Raw genomic sequence first — 14,231 nt, 5'->3', positions numbered from 1 at the left:
TTGCTTGTTTGGTTTGACAGGAACGCTGCTCAAAATGGAGGTGTGATGGATCCCACAAAGGGAAGAATAACCAGAAGCTCAAGCCAAAGATAAAAAATGCCATGATGGAGAGGCATGGCCTGCCACTCCAGAACTATAGTCTTAAGTCTTCAATGTAGAATGGATGAATTTGCTTTGGACTTATTCTTGGTCAGGTGGCTAGTAGGCTTTTACTTCTGAACAAGGTTGAGTTGCTAGATAGGCAAAGAGTAATTAGGTAAGAGATGAAGTTTTGTTTTGATTGTAGATGGAATGAGGTTGGATTTTTAAATTATTTAAAAGTAATGTGATCTGTACATCCTGATATGCATAGGACAGCCTAATTTTTTTCACCAGATCCCCTTGTGCAAATAAATGGTAGCCATTCTTTTCACTTCAACAGAAAAATGGTTTGGATGAAAAACTGTATGTTCAGCCCAATCCAAGAGTGATCCATACATCTATGGCACCTGGTTGGAAATTTCATTTACAGCTGGAAGGAACAAGTGAATCTGATTCAAGTTCAAGTACAAAGGGGAGGTGGCAGAAAAGATTGCTTGTTTCCAATATGCAAAGTCAATGTAAAAGGAAACTGAGTAAGAACAAAGAGGAAGTATGCTAACTGTATATGTGTGAAAATATTTATAGTAAATTTTATTTGTATTTCTCTAGCTCATAAATGTAATCATGCTCAAAAAATTATTTTTTATACTCTTGGCCTTGTTGCTAGGTAAATGTTGCCTTTTTAATTATTACATAGAAATAGCAAGATATACTGGAATGTGGTTGACTATATTATATTCTGGTGACCAAAATAGACAAAATTATTTAAGCAGATTGTGTTACATAATTTTTATCTAAAAGAGTTATTTATATCTGAACACATTTCTCATTATATAAGAATATAAGAAAAACTAGGGAAAACGCTACAAAATGAATTGTTACCCAGGTAAATTATACTTAGAAAATATTCTGTCATTTTAACTAAAAAATCTTGTTTTGTATGTATGAGTGTTTTGTTGAAAATAACATTAAAATAACTTAATTTAGAATTAAAATATTCATGATACTTTAATGGAAAGTATATAAATATTTTAGTTGTACATTGTACAGTACAAGTACAATGTATCATAGAAACCATGTATTTCCATCAAAATAGTCAAAGGAAACAGGTGTGGAATAGATTATATTCCATTTAAAACATTGCTTGCTTTATTGTTTTTAAATAGGCTTATGTGAAAATGCACCCGCTGGGAAAAAATGAAATCAGAATGAATCATACACCCAAAGGTCATTGATCTAAAAATACAGGTCCTGTGAAATGGATAAACATATTCTGTTTAGTGCAAGCCATCAAATGAGAGGATTTTAGAATCCTTCCAAATGATTTAAGCTTCCCATGCTGTTAATTAATTTATCAGTAACAGGGAAGTCAGCCACTAGCCAGTGCTCTGTCCTCTGGTGGAAGCACAGCAGATAAAAGATGATCCTGCTGAGTGGAGAGAGAGATCAAGGGGCTTAACCTCTCCACAGGAAGGAGCAGAAGGCATATGTGCAAAACAGACAGAAAAGCCAAGCCCTATTCTGGATCTCCTACATTGAAAGCAAGCTTAGCAGGTCCTTGGGAAATTCTGTTTATGATAGTGGTGAGCATGCAACATTTTTGGCCTCAAGCAGGAAACTGATAAAAACAGACCAAGTATCTGCTGTCACCAAGACATCAAACATGGTTCTGAAAATGAATGAAAAATAAGCAGGCAGTTCTCATGCAGATGTTTCTATAATTACAGCAGAAAGGGAGAATAATGAGAAGGGAAGCAGGGTCTCCTGTGTTAGGTGGCATGATGGCTGGGTAGAGGTAACAGAACTGTACTGATTTTTCAAGTGCTTAGTTTTTTTTTTTTGTTTTTGTTTTTTAAACTAGCCTTTAACTAGTGACAACTTTCTTTGCTGTATGTGAAAATTATATTGGATGTATACTATTGAGTTTAGGGTAACATGACATACATACTTGCCTTGCTTCACTAAGGGCTGCTGGCACACGTTTTTTAAAGTGCTGCATTGATGTGGGGGCAGGGGGAAAGGAAAGAAAAAAGTATTTTAATTGTCTTTTGTCAACAGTACTTATTAGTTAGTAAATACGCACATATAACCAACGGTAGGGCAGTGAGATCCGTTTTTCCCAAATGCAGGCTATTTATGGACATGCTGTATTAGGGAATTAAAAACAATAAAACAAATAAAAGTCAGGCTGACTTTTATTTTCACTATGTACTGGAAATTATAAGCACCGACAGTAATAAAATACTTTTCTGTGGCTTCTTCATGCTGAGGTGTGTGCACACAAATACAGACTCAGATCCACGCATGCACACTCATGGAAAAGTATGCGTGGACAGTATGCATTATTTTTTTTTTTTTGGTGGTACTGGGGTTTGAACTCAGGGCCTCATGCTTGCTAGGCAGGCGCTCAACCACTTGAGCCACTCCACCAGCCCTGGTGGACAGCATGCATTATTGAGACAAGTTCATTTTTGCTGAAATTTGTAGAATGGCTCTCTCAAGTTGAAGAATAACCTGGTCCAAGAGTCAGCACTCCTCTACCACAAAATACTAAATATATGACACTGAAAGGGAACCTTTTTTAAAAAATAGTACTTAAAATCGAGTATCTGCACAGAGTTGATTTCTTAGCTTTGAAAGGTCAGTCACTATTTAGTCAATAAGAATATCAAGATCATAGATGCTAACTAATTTTACTAGTGTCACAAGGTTGATAAATGGTAAGGCAGGAAATCCATTTCAGGTTCTCTAAATCCAACACTTTACTACGATTATAATACAGCATTATCACTTTAGTATTTTATTTTTATGAGTTCAGTAAAGGATTCTTTATTTCAATTTTACTATTTATTTATTTACTTACTTATTTGGGCAGTATTGGAGTTTGAACTAAGAGTCTTGCAATTGCTAGGCAAATGCTCTGCCACTTGAGCCACACCCCCAGCCAGTCCTGTTAGCTTTGGTTACTTTTTCGATGGGGTTCCACGTTTATGCCCAAGCTGGCTTGGACGGCAATACCCTACTTATGCTTCTGACATAAATAGGACTGGCATGCACCCTCACGCCCAGCTTTTTAATGGTTGAGATGAGGTCTCAAGAATTATTTTCCTGGGCTGACCTCAAGTATTACAGACATGAGCCATTGTACTGGGCTTATTTAAACTTTACTGCTGCTTAAATAGGTAATTAATACTTTTCTTTGACTTATACAGATTCAAGGGAAAAACTATTTTGAAATTAATTTTCTTTAAATTCAAATCAAAGTTTTTTTCACAGACAATTGAGGCATATCAAATCATGCCCAGAATAATCTGTGATTTGTCTCATTTGCTTATACAGATGTAAATACAAAGTACTCATGATCAAAATGTATACAGCTCTGCATGCAGTATTTGCACTGCCTAGGATGCACTTTACATGGCTTCTGAGTTGTTAATTTTTATGGAACTGGTTTCAAAAATGCATTTTGATAAAGACTGTCAGAGGATAATTCTGAAACACCTAGTTGGCAAATGCAAATATCTAGAATGTTGAATAAGAGAAAATTTTCTTTAATATTTAATTCGTTTTGGCTAAAAAGTCTGCCTATTTCATTAGCTTTAGAAGACTCAAGGGGAACAGTTTTTATTTAAAGAGATGTTACCTTGCATAAACTACAGGGTAGTTTATCAGGGTATCAAGGAATGAGGAAAATGGACATGTAAAGCTAAGTCTGTATATAATTTGCTCAGGGCTTTGTGCAGGGTGCTGTGGGAACCCAGAAGGTCACCCATTGCCAGTGTGGTGTTATAGAAAGTGACCTGTAATACAATATGGAGGTAATAATTTAGCTAAAAGAAAAAAGAGGAGTAGAGAAAACAGTTGGTGCCATGAAGACATGATAGGTGCAACTAGGAAGAGGCAAGCAGCTAAGGCTGAAACACAGTAGCAGGATCAACGTAAAGGAACTGTCTATAGGTGACAGAAAGGAGACGGACTGCACATATTAAGAAAGATATCTGAATTTATTTTGAATCTCTAGGGAGATAAAGTAAAAGCTGATTGTTCTCAACCAAAATCTTTTCTTTGTGCTCAAGTCATCACTTGACTATAGTCCAGTCTTGCTCAGAATAACGTGTAGCCATAGCAAGAGTTCCAGTGAGTGGAAAGTATGCAGGGTTGGGTGGCTTGGCTATAGATTACTCCTTTTGACCCAAGGGGATGGTGATGCTCTTAGTATCTTAGGACACAATGTGTGAAAGATTACAGAGTCTCTTATCAGCCTGCTCACCAACAGCATGACACTTGATCTAAAATATTACATTACCAATGCTTGGATCACTATAGCTGAATCTAGCTGTTAAAGTAATTTGTACAATCCTAACTAAATTGGAAATAGATTAAGTATTTTAATCTGAGTTGTATTATAATCAAATTTATACTTGGGAACTACATCTTTGTGGGAATGATAAGGATGAGAAGGAGCCATTCAGGAGACTACAGCAATAACCCATATTTCAGCAGATGAGGTCCTAGACTAAGGAAGATAGAAGGTATTCCTAACGTTCCTTCCCTCCTTTTTTCCCTCCCTCCTTTGCTTCTTTTAAAATGTAGTATATATATGGCAGGTAATAAGTCACTGTTAATTGAGATAAATAGGAAATTCATAAATCCAAATCCTTTAGTAGAGATATCACTAGTATCTGGTGATGGATGAGGTGTGGGGGAAAATGGCAAGAAAATCTAGAAGACTCACCAGCCTATGGCATGGGTACTTGGTTTGATACTGGATAGGAAATTTAGAGAAAGTGGATAGTCAGGAGGAACAGTTAAACAAAAGCTGTGAAACATGTTGACTTTTATTTGGTTTAAAAATTACTAGGCACCCTGGAAGTCATGTCTAAAGGTAATTCTATTTGGAGTTTAGGAAAGAAGTCTAGAACATTGCTAAGTTTGCTTTGTCAATTTTTGTGTGAAAAATTTTAAACTGGGTAATGAGATGGCACAGGCCTCTATACTGGTGATGGGAAATACCAATTTAAAGATAAATAGAAGAAAAAGAAAAAGATAATATAAGAGTGAGAAAGAGTGGCCAGAGAGGTTAGAGGGAAAGGAAAACAGCATGGGAGGAATCATCAGAGCTCAGAAGAGAATGTCAAGCTCCAAAATTCCACAGAGAAATTAAGGACTGAAAATAATTCATTAGACAATGTGCCTGCAAGGTCACCAATGACTTTTCAGAGAGCAATTGGAGAGAAATGGTGGTGACACAGCCCAATCATAATGGGGTGAGCAATAAATGGGTAGAAATGAATACCACAATTGCAGTTAACTCTTTAAGCAGCTAATCATTGGGCTATAACCCCAGAGGAATGTTCCACAAAGAAAAAGATTAATTTTTTTTTTGTTTTGAGAGCCCTTTATCATAGTCATATTGTGAAAAATAAGAGAATTTTAAAGACTTCAGAAGGAGAAGTTATATATGATGAAGTCTCTAAAGACGTGGGAAGAAAGGGTGGATAGATCAAATGTGGACAGGAAGTGATGTCTCTTCCTCTATGGAGCTGGTAGAAAGAACTGATGGTTGTGGAATAAATCCTTTAATGATTTGTTTTCTTCTTTTTTTTTCACTTACACAGGGTTTTTATTTTAAAAGATATGCACAAAAAATCTAAAAACTTACCCAAAATGAAAAATTTTATAGGAAAACACAAATTATCCCAATGGGCCAAGAAATCAATTAGAAACCCTAAAACAAAAGATTTATCGTTCAAAAAGTCTACATGGCAAGAAAGTGCCACAGAAGAACTCTACCAAATCTTCTAGGAACAGACAATTCACATCCCAAACATTCTCTTGCAAAAAACAGAAACAAATGGGAAGCTACTCTATTTACTTTATAAGAATACCATGAGGTTGACACCAAAACCAGAATTATGATATAGTGCAAGAAGTTATGTGTGAACTCAGATGGAAAACTCCCAAGAAAAGTGTAAGTAAGCTGAAAGCAATAAGGAGTTAACATTCTATCGATAGGTTTTATTTTATGAATTGCAGGAGAGGTGAGAAAAATTTACCATGAAATTTGCTATAATATCTGTTTTCTTTATAGTTTCCTTTGTCTTTTCTGTGACACAGTAAATGAAATGATTTGTGGTAAATGAGGGTAAAGTGACAGGGTGGTATATTTGGGCATTAACATCAAAGTTTGGAAAAATTTCAAGGGGGAAGGGAAGTACCTTCACATAACGTAAAGAGAACATAAAGAGAATCGCTGATTTGTACCAAGGACCCAGATGGATTGGGTACCAGAATTTAGCAGATAACATAAGAGCATTATACATACATACCGATCTCTACTCTTGTGTGATTTTCCTTAGTTCTGTCACAGCAGAAGAATAGTCAGTGTATAGGTTCAGTCCAGGAGTGAGGTCTGCAGACCTGTTTAGATGAACCAACAAGCAGCAAGAGGGGTAAATAATGGTGAGTAGAATCTCTGCTAAAAGTGTAATGCATAGATATAGCTCATAATGCTGGCCTATGAATTGTTTTGGATTATGTTATACTTTGCATGGAAATTTCCCCTTAAGTTCCAGAAAGAGAAATAAAAATCTGTTGTTATAGTTTGGGTCTGGTAAATCCCTTTAAGGCCCATGTGTTAAAGGCTTGGTCCCCAACCCACCCATAGGGCTATTGAGAAATGGAGGAACCTTTAGAAAATGGGACCTAGAGAAAGGAAGTTGGATCATTGAGGGAGTGTTCTTGAAAGACAGCACCCTCGGTCTTTTAATTTTATAGTAAGATGTGCACTCTCCTCCCACATGCATTTCTACCATGATGTGCTGCTCTGCCACAGGCCCAAGGGCAATGAGATCACTTGATCATGGAGTGAAACCTCTGGGACCATGAGCCAAAATAAACCTTTCTTCTTATAAGTTGGTTTTCTCAGGTATTTCGACACAGTGATGGAAAGCTGACTAACATACCTGCCTTAATGGCTGATTTTTAGTTAACCATTATATTTAAAATGTAAGTGATCACCTATGTGTTTTACTGAACTCTTTAAGTGGTGCCTTGAATTAATGTTTATCTATCTTACTGCTCTCCCAAAAATGGCATTTAATTCCATCTTGATGTGTTGTTTGGCTTCTTATAAAAGCAGCCTAAGTTCTTAAACTTGAAATGGTGATAACATATTTTCACTTTTCACATGTCATAGGCTTTATTTAGCTCCCTTTTGCCCTTAGGAGAGGACAAAGTACCAGAGGGAATGCATAACTATCTGAAAATTTTTCTCTTGGCTTTCTTAGTTAGTCTACTGTTTACAATGCAAAATTGTTTTATCTGATTTCAAATTGTTAGAGTGCAAAACTTCATAATTAAAAGCATGGTGCTAAATTTAACCTGAAAAAGTACTTTACTAACTGAGAGATTCTATTTTGATCCCTTAGGAATAATAGAAAGTGACATGTCTTTGCCACTAGCTGATTTTTGAGTGTTGTTTTTCTTGCCAATAGCCACAGAACTGTGTGTTGATCCTAATGGATAGTGACACAAGTTGTTAATGATGTTCATATGAATTTTCATGCCCCCCCATGTTGAGGGTAGAGGCTGGGGTGTGGATATTTCTTGTAGTTTTAGCTATTGCCAAAGAGAATATTTTGTATTTACTATTCATATTTTTTACTTTGGTAACCGAGTATTTCTCTGTGTTCATAAGTGCATTAATGAATATATATACATATATTTAAATAGGTATGTGTGCTTTGGGGACATATGTCCTAAAATTAACAAATTACTTGAGGTAATAAAAACAATTGAGTGGTTATAGGGCATTTTGGTGAAAGTTGCAGTACTAAGGAAATTTCATATGGTAGAAGTTCATCTTCAAAATACATCTGTTATTTCAACTTTTATGGTATGGAAGCTAAGACTCAGATGGATTGGAATGATCATAGGGTCAAGGATAACCTTAAAGCCCACATTTTAAATACACACTCAACTACTCTTTCCAAACACAGATCCAAGCACTCTTTCTTTCTTTTTTCTTTCTTGTTCTCTTTCTTTCTTCCTTTCTCTCTCTCTCTTTCTTTCTCCTTTCTCCTCCCTCCCTCCTTTCCTTCCTCCCTCCCTCTATCTTCCCCACCAAACTATTAGTCCTCCTCAACTATTCTTCTTAAATTGTTCTCAGAGAAGCATACAATATATGATTGATTGAATTTAATAAGAAAATAGAATGTATTTCACTTCCCAAGCATATATGTTTGGATTTCATCATCTTTGCTGTCAGATAGCCAAGCTTGTCTACACTGAAGTATACCACTAACCTTTGCTTGAGAAAAATCGCTAGAAATGAAGCATAGTTTAAAGCTATATTATTTGTTTTCCCATTAGCTCACATATGTCACTTACATTTGCCCTTTACAAAATATAAGAAAAGATTAGGAAAATGTACAAAAGAATCAAAAGTCAACAAGAGTTGATTATTATCTAGTTGATTCAAATGTGAGATTTAGAGTTCTTATATGAAGTTCTAAGGCTTTTCTAAATGTGATGGTAATGGAAAGTAATACTTCACATATGAGTAGAGGAATGGTCCACTGTAAACCCTTGTAAGTGAAGGCGAGATTTGGAAAGATAGGAAAAATAGGGGAATATGGTTTCTACCCTTCTGAGTGGAAGGCATAGGCTATCACTGTCAGCAGTAATGTTCTGAAAAAAAAAGGAAGGAACACATTGACATTTCAGCACACAGCTAAGCATTTTTTATTTTGTGTTTGAATTTAATATTCTCCAAAACTCTGTGAAGGAGATCTCATCAGCCCAGTGTAAGTGATGAAACTGAGATTTGAAAAGATTTTAGACAAGATCACATAGAAATAGTAGACTGTGACTCTTAAGCCTCTGTTCTTGACGCTGTATCATGGCATCTGCCATGGATTATTTAGTAATGATCACTTATTGTTGAGTCTTTAGGGCTATCCATTAGAAGTATTCTAACTCACTTAGCACAATGACCCATTAAATAACAGATTCATGATTTTTATCACCTAGATAGAATTTTCTATCCATATCTCTCAATTCTAGGTCCACAAAGTAATTTTATTACTTTGTGGCAATTTTATTTCCACTACGTATTTTCATTATTATGTGAATAATACATGAATCATCTGCAGAGTAAAAACTGGAATTGCCTGTACATGACAGTTTCATGAATTTGCATAAGGTATGCCAATTCCCTTGTCTTTTCACCTCTATGCTTGAAGACGATATGTTTATCTGCAAAGCTAAGAACTAGCTTCTGAGGTACCATGGCTATCAGGAGGCCAAATACGCTATGAAGCTGACATGAAATTCCACTCAACTTCTATTCTTTTTATCCTCAAGAACTTACACAAATACTATTAAAAATAAACCTGAGACTGTAATTAATTTTCATTAGCGAAAACAAAATCTATGGTTTGTAAATTATGCTTGAAGTTAAAAGAGCAAGGAACCCAAATTTGGGTCCTTAGATTCAATTATTTTAATTATCACTTTTTCAAACTGAAAGAGGTTCTTTGATGACAACGTACCAAAGCATGTTACCATAGGAACTAAGCCTTTTTTAAAACTGGTAATTTAATTTCTCATCAAAAGTTGCCAAATTGTGTACAAAATATGCTCTCTCTTTGTCAAAATAACTATTCTGTGACTGTACAAATAAACTCTCCAAGGAAAATAAAGCTGAAGATGACATCGAAGAGAATTTTTAAAAATAGGTTAACGATGCTTGATATTGATATACTTCTTTAGTTATAAATAAATCATACATGACTTGCATCTGTTTTCTCCCCAATATTCAAAAGAAAGTGGCAAGAAAAGTAATTCTACATCTGGCCCATTTTATTTTAATTGATCTAATAGACAGCAGGAACAATTAAATTGAAAATAGAATAATATTCATTATAATGCATCTTTAAAGAGAACAATCATTTTTACACTAATTGTTATTATTATCTTCACCCATTAAAACCAAACTAAGCTACTTGGTAAGGTTAGATAATGATATGTAGTGATGAAGAACCCGCAAACTTCTTCATATATTAACTGTGTCACCTCAGCCACCTCTATGTCTCAGTTTCCTTATGTGTCGGTAGGAATAACACTTGGGATGTTGTGATTTGTGTTAGCTTTTTTTGTTTGTTTTTACGATATCAAATACTTGAGACAATCAGGTTATGAAAAGATTTGTTCTGACTGCAATCCATAATTGGTTGGCCCCAATGTGATGGGGAATGTGTGGAAGAGAAAAACTTCCTCATGTTCAGGAAGCCCAAGAGAGAAGGAGACCAGGATTCCAGGAATTCACAGAAAGTCTGCTAGTGCATATGAGTCCTGTGGCACAGTGGCTTTCCTTCACTAACTGAAAGCAACTTTCTTTGGCTTCAACTTCTACAACAACACCACTTTCCTGGAGTCACAGTGATAACATATGTGAGATTGCACTGTGGCTCAGTTTTACTCATGTGACTGATGGCCTGCAGCAGTCTCCCAGGCCTCGTTCCTTCCCATCAGCCTCCACTCCCATAGGAAGATATTATCTTACTTTTCTAAACCTCAGTCCAGTGTACTGTCCTGAGGACTTTTCACTGTCCCCTTCATTTGCTCTCACAAAGGTTGTTTTAGTTTCCTGTGGCTACTATAACAAGTTATTAACCAGCTTGGTAGTTTGGGCAGCATTTCTCCCACCTTCAAGGTAAGAATCTTCAAATATAAATCCCCTGACCTTTACATCTCTTCTCTTCTACCTGTGTAACCTCTTCTGCCTTTTTCCTAAAATATTTTTGTTTGGATGGAGGACTCACCCCCTTAATCCAGGAAAATCTCTCTAAATCAAGGGCCCTAATTTAATCAGATCTGCAAAGCCCCTTTTCCATATAGGGTAAGATCCACAGATTCGAGGGATTAACAATTGACACCATTGTGTTACCACTATTCAGACTACCTCTGTAAGTGATCCTTCATTTGATTCCACAAATTTGTTCATATTTTTCTAATGGCACCAATCCTTTTTTTTGTTTTCTTATTTATTTGTTTTTGAGACAGGGTCTTGCTGTATAGCCTAGGCTGGCCTCAAACCCTCAATCTTCATGCCTCAGTCTCCCAGGTGGTGGGATTACCGGCATGAATCACCATGCCTGGCTCCAGCCTCATTTTCAGAATATTATTATGTATGTCACATTTGCAATTACCTATTAGTTGAAAAGAAAAATGCATTTCTTTCTCTGTATATATTGTCCTCTGTAGTGACAGATTCAGAGACTTGCACGTGACTAGCCCTCTATTCACATTTCTTAATTAAGTCAACCATTTTTACAGTTATAATACTTCTTATGGTAATTGATTATTGAAAATATCAGGATCTCTCTTTTGTCAGTGTGTACTAAATCTGTGGTCCCATTACTTCCAGGGGATACTGTTGGAGTAATCAAAATTTTTAAAAAAATGTGTTCTTAATGCAAAGAACTCAAAGCCTATTTGGGGAGATGAACATGTAAGTACCAGCAAGTACAAGAATGGTAAGTGTGCAAAGAGAAAACTCTAGACCAGTGTTTCCTTTAGGGCATATGTAGTAATTAAGAGCCAAATATACTTAAAGTTCCTTCTATAATAGAGCTTACATCTAATGTGTATATTTCTGATCACCAACTACTATAGTCTTGATTGACAGACTTTGAATATTATTCATCTGAAATTCTTGTGATACATAATTAGCTTTAAAAATGTTAGTAACTGTGATCTTAGCTCTTTGAGATATGAAGAATAAAGGCTTCTAAAACTTCCTTTTTCATTTAAAAACATAATTATTTTCATCTACATCTTATTGTTCTTTGTTGAGATGACAGACAAGCATCTTATATCTTGGTTGACTGACTTTTTATCCTCCTCTTTTTAAGACAATTGTGCACTCAAAGGAGAGTAGGATATTCATATAATTTTATCTCTACCTTCTGTACCTACCTTCAAGTGCAGAGTTGAGCGGCATTAAATACCTTTGATCTCTTTCATCATCATCCACTAAGAATTGTCCCTCTGATGTGGGAAAACAGCACTCCTATTCTCCTAGTCTGTGAACAGCATTGAAGCTCAGTTCTAAGAGGCTGCCTGGTCAAGGGAATTCCAAGCTGTTATATCTTTATTTCCATGTACAGTCCATTTATCTCCCTATTTATTCCCAAATTCATAAGCAACGAGGATAACATTTTCATTTGTGGCTTTCAACCTAACTGGTCATTGCAACTTGATTTTTTACTGCATATTGTACTTCTTTTTCCTTATCATAAGGAGATCTCTCACATTCCTTGTTTCTTAATGATATAGAGTTCTCACATGGAAGCCAGGTGCCGGTGGCTCACACTTGTAATCCTAGCTACTCAGGAGACAGAGATCAGGAGGATTGCAGTTCGAAGCCAGCCCAGGCAGATAGTTCTCAAGACCTTATCTCAGAAAAACCCATCACAATAAAAAGGGCTGATGAAGTGGCTCAAGGTGTACGATCTGAGTTCAAACCCCAGTACCAAAAAAAAAAAATTCTTATGTGGATCTAGATAATAATAGAAACAGTACTATTTTTGCATTTTATGCTTTATTAGCATATGTTAATTGTCCAAAGTAATACTTTCATGGTGACATTTTCATACGTGCCTATCACATCCTTTGATCATATTTACCCATATTACCTTCTCTTGTCTCCCTTCTTGGTCCCCATCCAAAGATCCTATTTTGTATTGAGTATTTTTGTTTGAACGTGCGTGAGGACACTTATAAAATTTTGCATCATCCCATCCATCCCTGAAAATAATTTACATTTAGGGACATATACTTATTGCCCCAGCATGCCCTAAGCATTTAAGTGCATTACTGGACATGATAGTTTTTTTTTTATGGGAATACTGAGGCTTTGAGAGGTTAAGGGACCTCTTTAAGGTCATATATCTAGGAAATGACAAAATGAAATTAGGAAAAACTTTTCTATCCATTTTTCATTTTGGCTTTTTTTAATATACAGTGGGGATACAAGGGTGTGCAGTAAAAATGTCTTCCTTCTCAGAGGTTATGACAGAGGATGAGAGACATTAGTCATGTAATGACATAAATACATGTAAAATTTCATCGCAATATGTGCTTTCCAGAAGGCAATTCTGTGAAAGGTTCAGCAGAGATTTTCTATGAGGGGTATGGAGGGTGCTTGAGGCAAGACATTGCTATGAACTGAATTGTGTCCCCCCCCAGCTCATATGGTGAAGTCCTAACACCCAGTGTGGTGGTATTTCCAGATGAACCTTTTGGATGTAATTAGATTTAGAGGAGTTTGTGAGGTTATGATGGAATAACTGCAGTGTGCTCCTCCTCCCCCTAGGCTGGGCACACATAAAGAAAAGGTCATAGGCTGGCAGAGTGGCTAAAGATGACTCAAGTAATTGGTATGAGGCCCTAAGTTCATACCCTAGTACCACCAAAACAAAAACCCCCAAAACGAAGACCCCCAAAACGAAGAGGTCACATGAGTGGGTGAGCACACAGTGAGATGGTGGTTTCCTGCAAATCAGAAAGAGAGCCTTCACCAGAAACTGACCATGATTGCATCTTCATCTTGAACTTTTAGCTTCCAGAAAAAATAAATTTCTGTTGTTCAATAACCTTGTCTGTAGTAGTTTGTTTTTGTAGCACAAATGGACTATGGCAGAGATATACAAACATTCTGCACAAAACCAGAGGGGATATACCAATTCAGGTTATAATACCTATATACATGGAAATGTCACAAGGAAACTCCTTGTGTAGCTACCTTAAACAAACAAAAATGTCATTTTTTTTTCTCATATACAATCAGAGTACAGGTGGGCAAAACAGGTACTGCCTGATGGAGTTAGTACCAGTGGGAGGGGGAGGAGGTGGGAAAAAGGTGTGGGAGGGTAAATATAGTACAAATACTCTGTACACATGTATGTAAATAGAAAAATGATCTCTGTTTGAGACTATTCTAGTAATAAGGAGAGAAGGGACACAGGAGAATATTAGAGGGGGTTAATTCAAGTATGATATATTGTAAGAACTTTTGTAAATACCACAATATACCCCCATCAAGCACAACAATAACAATTTTTTTAAAAAGTTGCCCTGATCTA

The 14,231-nt window shown here is 36.1% G+C and overlaps 1 long non-coding RNA gene across 1 annotated transcript; it reads left to right on the top strand.

Moving 5' to 3' along the window:
- The first annotated feature begins 10,667 nt into the window (after window positions 1-10,667).
- On the top strand, window positions 10,668-13,685 carry LOC141410751 (uncharacterized). The gene is made up of 3 exons (XR_012435538.1): window positions 10,668-10,798; window positions 11,513-11,621; window positions 13,463-13,685. It is a non-coding gene; the product is annotated as an uncharacterized lncRNA (long non-coding RNA).
- The last annotated feature ends 546 nt before the right edge of the window (window positions 13,686-14,231 follow it).

This window comes from Castor canadensis, chromosome 9, assembly GCF_047511655.1.
Source record: "Castor canadensis chromosome 9, mCasCan1.hap1v2, whole genome shotgun sequence".
NCBI lineage: Eukaryota > Metazoa > Chordata > Mammalia > Rodentia > Castoridae > Castor > Castor canadensis.
This window is presented reverse-complemented; position numbering and strand designations above follow the sequence as displayed.